The sequence below is a fragment of the Bombus impatiens genome, unplaced genomic scaffold, assembly GCF_000188095.3.
Source record: "Bombus impatiens unplaced genomic scaffold, BIMP_2.2 scf_0101, whole genome shotgun sequence".
NCBI classification, from domain to species: Eukaryota; Metazoa; Arthropoda; class Insecta; order Hymenoptera; family Apidae; genus Bombus; species Bombus impatiens.
In genome coordinates this window covers 1-6,853 of record NT_176520.1, presented here as the reverse complement: position 1 = coordinate 6,853, position 6,853 = coordinate 1, and positions in this window count along the sequence as shown.

Here is a 6,853-nt window from a genome sequence, read left to right as displayed (position 1 = left end):
AACACTCCCAGATCACCAATTCGGCTTCCGAAAACAACATTCAACAGTAGAGCAAATCCACCGCATAACTCATATGGTCAGCCAAACACTCGAAAAGAAAAACTATTGCTCAGCGGTTTTCCTAGACATCCAACAGGCATTCGACAAAGAATGGCATGAAGGGCTACTATACAAGCTTAAAAAGATCCTACCTCACCCCTACTACTCCATCCTAAAATCCTACCTAACCAATAGACAATTCATGCTTAAATGCCTAGACGCTACTTCCGCAACATTCCCAATAGAATCCGGCATACCCCAAGGTAGTGTCCTCGGACCCCTACTGTACTCCATCTACACTGCCGACTTACCTATATCAAACGAGATTACAATAGCGATATTTGCAGACGACACAGCGCTACTAGCTACCCACGCACACCCGGTAATAGCCTCATCCTCTCTCCAGCGAAGTCTCGACTCCGTGGAAAAGTGGTTTCATAAATGGGGCTTCAAAATTAACGAAAAGAAATCCTCACATGTAACCTTCACGCTTCCTCACAGGTAACCTTCACGCTCCGAAAACAAACCTGCCCCCCAGATCACCATCAACAATGCAACAGTTCCTAGCAGGGACTCAGTCCGATACCTGGGCATGACCCTGAACAGGTGACTAACGTGGAAAAAACACATCTCAGATAAAACGAAGCAACTTAAGGACAAACTAAAAAAAAAGCACATCTCAGATAAAACGAAGCAACTTAAGGACAAACTAAAAAAATTCTATTGGCTCACGGGCCGACGCTCCAAACTAAACACACAGAATAAAATTACCCTCTGCAAGACCGTAATAAAACCTGTCTGGACCTACGGGATCCAACTATGGGGAACAGCAAATAACTCTACGCTAAGATCCTTAATTGATGCACCTTGGTATGTTACCAACGAAACAATTCATCGCGACCTCAAGATACCCACAGTCAAAGAAGAAATATTAAAATATAGCGACAGATATAGCAAAAGAGTCAACGAACACCGAAACCCCCTAATCACTGGGCTACTTGATACGACGGACCAGATTCGCAGGCTGAAGAGGCACTACCCGCTAGACCTAAACGCTAGATTCATTTAGTTATCCAAATTAAGCATATGCACTTACTTATAATACTTATAAATTATACCTATCTATAATAAGTATTAACTTATTGTAAATAAACAGCCATGTCACTGCGCCACGCCAGAAAAATTACTGAAAATTCTCAACGCGAGAATTGATTGTAATTTCAACAAATAAATAAAAAAAGAAAAACAATATTATTTAAAACGTATACCAAAAGGTCTGAAACGAAAGTGTAAAAGAGAAATGATATTCCGACTACATGAGGACGGCATATCGTATAACGAGATTGCCGAAATTGTGAACAGAAGTAAGTCCACAATACATTAAATCATAAAAAAAAGATTCAGGGAATACTTGTAAACGAAGCTTGATCAGGTTGACGAAAGAAATTGACTGGAAGAGAGGAGAAAGTTATCATTCGCGAATTAAAAAAAAATCCTACTACATCCGCTCCTCAACTCGCAAGTACGGTAGCTGATGTTTCATAAAGAAGTTCACCGACGAATTATATCGACGAATCTTACGAAACAATGATATCCATGGCAGAGTACCGCGAAAGAAGGCACATATTAATGCGGTAAATCATAAGAAAAGATTGACTTTTGCAAAAACCTATATTAATAAAGATAACTCATTTTGGGACAAAGTCATCTTTTCGGACGAGTCAAAGTTTAACATTTTTGGCTTAGATGGTCAAAATTATGTGTGCAGAAAACCAAATACGGAATTAGAAATTCGACATTTACATCAAACAGTGAAACACGGAGGTGGATCGATCATGGTGTGGGGTTGCATGGTTGCCAGTGGCACCGGGAATCTGATATTTATTGCTGGAATACTTGGTAAATATAAGTATTAAAATATATCAAAAAATAAACTCAAAGAAAGTGCCCGTGAATTAGGATTACTGGAAGTTTTCCACTTCCAACAAGATAATGATCCTTAGCATACTGTTAGAATTGTGAGAGAATGGACCGTACATAACACATCACACATGTTAATTACTCTACCACAAAGTCCAGACATATATTCGATTAAAAATTTATGGGCTGAAATCGGAAAAAGGTTAAATAAATTTTAGATAATCTAAAAGCAAGTATTGAAAAATAAAATTGTAGAAATATGGAACTCCGTTGAGTGTAGCTTTACAAAATCATTGGTTTGCAATATGGAACGTCGATTAAAACATACTATTGCTGCTAAAGGTAGTTCAACAAAATATTAATATTAAATAACTTAATAATAATATATGTAGAGTTCAAATACTTTTGTAAGTCACTTACAATGCGTGTTTCTAATAAATGTATCATACTCCCACCTACGTTGTTGAATCCTTTTCAAATTTTACTGACATAATCTTAAGAATTCCATCTTCCTTTTGACATCTGCCTGTCTAAGAAAATTACTTTAATATACATTATTTCGGGCATTCAAGTTTGCATATGTAAGCATTCGAATACTTTCGTGAGCCACATATCAAATGCAGAGGTATCAGTTATCGTTATTGGTTCTTTTCTAATCCATACTAAACAATTACAGTACTTGACTCACCACGAAAATATCGATACTCGTCTGATAACCTACATAAGTTTCGATACAGATTCTTAACGCTAAAATAAGATGAAACTCGGGAACTAAAAAATTGCGCTTTGTTGCTTATACGAACGAAAGTAGGTCAGCAGCTTACCTCGTAAAAGTCGTAGGGAAGATGATTATGGCATTCGAGAACGTAAACCATCTTGCGCCATGTTTTGTAAGAAAAATCATAGATTAGACATTAAAACTGCTTGCGGATTAAAATCCATAACAGCATATCGGAAAACGTCTCATTAAATTTTCGAGTAGAGAGGATTTATGTTTCCATAAGTAATTAATATATGATAAAGCATATAAACAATGTTTAATCAAAGTTGGTACACGCACCGTGATCTAATTATGGTCGCCTCGATCGCCAACACAGAACTCAGCACTTCCGCCAATTCGAGAGCATGCACGGGAGCCGCGCGGAACGATTCGATTGTGGAGTAAGTGATTTGCGCCAAGAAAACGCCCAGTGAGATCTTGTGGTCCGCGCGAGTTTGCCGATCGGATTTACGCGCAATGATATACACGATGAGGTCCTCATACTGATCAACCGAGTGCTTGGTGTTACACAGGAGCTCTAATATATAAGGACCAGGCGAACCTCCTTGAGGCAGTCTTAAAATAGTCCTCATCAAAGCGTCATAAACTCCATGTTATACTAAACCGTATTAAATAAACATCTTCATTCTTCTGTATCTTAACTTGCTAGTGACTTTCTTCGTGTATACTAAAGAATGCATATAATTAAACTAAACATACTATTACTCGGAATCTTTAATTTACCTCCACCTTGAGCGTTAATCTCGTTCAAGGTTCGCGATAGCAACAGATCAGTTGCAACCTGACTGATCGCCAATTAGTTGAGAATTCGCAGCACACTCTGATCATACTCCTTTTCCCAGTCCACTTTCCCCGTTCCCGGTTTTCACGCAGTCTATATTACATTAGTCAGTTCGAACTCCAACACTATTTCAATGTCCTACTCTGTATATTCAATATAATGCTCACATGGTGATCACTTGGATCTATTGTCACATCTACGCAGAAATTTGTTACCTTCTAAAAAACCACGGTCGAATATACAAAATAATATACGATATAAAGAACATAGTTTGTTTTCATTACCCCTTGCCGATGGCATTTCTCGCCTACGCAAATAAATTAAAAAATGTTTGCGATTTGTTTGATGCTCGTACGGTTGCAGGATGCAATATCTCCTTAAATATGTGCATTCACTTAATAAACATAGAATCTAATTCTACTGCAGCACAAACTTAATTAGTTCTCATATATCTACACGCCTAATACTACTGCACTTCTACGTCATAAATGTTATACCTTTTCTAACGTTAGCTACATGATATGTGTATGTGGAGGTTAAAGATGTAAATATACGTATTAAATTTTTTCGTTATTATCATTCATATATTAATGAGGAAGTAAAAAACAAAATAGAGTCTAGAACAGAATAATTTATCCTGTATTTGTAAGTATAAGTTGGTATACGTAACGACATTTTATAGCATAATTATCATACTGCATGTAGTAAAGTAACGTACGGAAATCATTCTCCAGCTGAAAACATTTTTCTAATATTGTTGAACTATAGGAACGAAAATGGAATATATAATAAATAATGGATTATAAAATGAAGAATGACGTATGGCGTTGCTTACGCAAACAAATTAGAAAAATTTGCAGCTTTTTAATGATACTCTGTAAATGTTCAGAAGCAAGGCTGCACGGCCGATTTTGCTGATATTTAAATTTACTATAAAACTCAACATTCCGAGCAACATTTTCCTATACATATAACCGCCGCTCGGCCTTAGGTTCCGATATATTTAGAAATAATTGCTGCTACTATTACTTTGAATCTTGCCTGCACCCGCATGCCCATGGCAACGTTGTATCTGCATGGTGCGTCTGCTTATTTACTGCTTCTATAAACACATCACGGCGATCAGCAATCTCTATAACGCACAAGCATTTCAATATTTATTTCTTTCTTTTACTAACCTAAAACTACTTCGAAAATAAAAAACGATCTCTTAAACATATATGTATTTTTGACCAATCGCGGGGAGATGTAATAGCGAGGAGAGACGTCAAAGGGAGTCGTAAATTCCCGTTACGATTATGATAATGGACACCACGAGTTGTTCGATCCCCTGATTTCCGTTAAGATAATAGGAGTGATTCAGTTAGTATAACACTATGATTCACAGAATTATAAGTTATATATTTTCAACACTTAAGTTACACTGTTGAGTAGGTATAAATCGTAGATACAACTTGTCGCACGAAGATAAGATAGATATGCACACTAGAGCAAGGCTCTTATAATTGAATTTAATATGTTAGTGGACATAGCACTAGAGGATGCTGAATAGAGGAAAGTGAAAAGTGAAAAGTTATGGTGGGTCCTTAGGTTTATTGAGGGTCGGAATGACGTCAATTCATTGAAAATAAAAATTACTGAACGAAATATAAGAAAGGACCCGATATTTATTAGAATGCCAACAATTTAACTGTTATTCGCTGATAATTCAGGCAACCGAATATAATGAGGTGATTTAGTAGGCCGTGTAGAGTGCCAAAGAAATATTAGGCATATTGCTTAACGGTATATCATTAACTCGTTTAATGACTTTCTGATAAGTCTCGACACGCGACTTGTACGGGCGATAATTTATTCATGATTCTTGTTTCCGACTTTTTACGTATTACTCTCGATTTCGACTGACCAATCTCGCTTCTCGGTCACAACTCAACTATCCTCTTGATCCATTTTGTTTCTTTTTTCTCGCTTCTCATTACCCCCACTACGCATGCGTTCCAACTATTCGGCGGAAAGATCGTAGAGATATCGATGTCTCATTAGCACATACGCTTCGTCGCGACCTTTTTTTCTTTTTTTTTTTTATTTATTTATTTAAATTTTACAATTTGTCCAGTAGGACATTTGGTAAAATATTATAGCTTAGTGGTATAATAACATAACATGTGTATGGATACCCCAGCAGAGTTCTATCTTCCAAGTTGTTTATTTTATTTCTATTGTGAGCTTTGCGGGATGCTTCTTCTTCAGTCTTCTTTCTATTATGGTTTTATTCGTTTCAGCAACCAGCTGGTTTGGGTGTGTTACAAGTCTTTCTTTATACTTTTTTGCATATCTAGCGATTTCCTCTTTGATTGTTGGAATTTTTTAATTTTTTCGTAAGTCTTCATTTCCGACGTACCATGGAGCATTAACTATTGTCCTTAAAATTTTTGCTTGCTCTGTTTCTACTTTATTTATGTGACTCATTGCTGCCGTCCCCCATAGTGGGACTCCGCACGTCCAGATTGGTTTGATTATTGTTTTGTATATACTTAGTTTGTTCATTATGCTTAATTTAAATTTTCTATTGATTAACCAGTACATCTGCTTCCTTTTTTTTCACGTATACTGTTTATTATTGATTATATGTGATGCTTCCATGTAAGGTGTGTGTCTAAATGTATTCCTAAATATTTGATTTGCTTTGTTTGTCCTATGCGGGCGCCGTTCAGTTGGATATCTGCTGTATTTCCTTTTCTAAGTGTAAATGGTATGTGATTGCACTTACTGGTGTTCGCTTTTATTTGTTTGTTTTGCAGCCACTTTTCTATTTTTGTGATATGATCTTGTAGTAGTGTAACTGCTGTTGCAGGGTTAGTGTGTCTGACTAGTACAGCTGTGTTATCCGTGAATGTCAGTATTTTCCTGTTGTTAGTTGTTGGTATGTTGGCCATGTATAATGTGTATAGAATTGGTCCGAGGACGCTTCCTTGCGGAACTCTTGCCTTCATTTCTTTAGCTTCCGAGTGTGTGTTTTTGATTTTTACTATGAAGCTTCTGCTACTTAGGTATGATTTGATTAGTTGGTATATCTGCCCCGGGAACTGTTTCCTGATTGATTGTAGTAGGCTAGTGTGGTTTATTTTATCGAATGCTTTTTCGATGTCCACAAAGAGTGCCGTGCAGTATTGTTTTGTTTCCAGCGCCTGTAGGATTTCATTGACGAGTCTTTGCGTTTGTTCTATTGTGGAGTGTTTGTTTCCGAATCTGAATTGGTGATCCGGTATTAGTTGATTCTTCTCTATTCTTGGTTTTATCCGGTCGTAGATTATTTTCTCTAGTATCTTAGA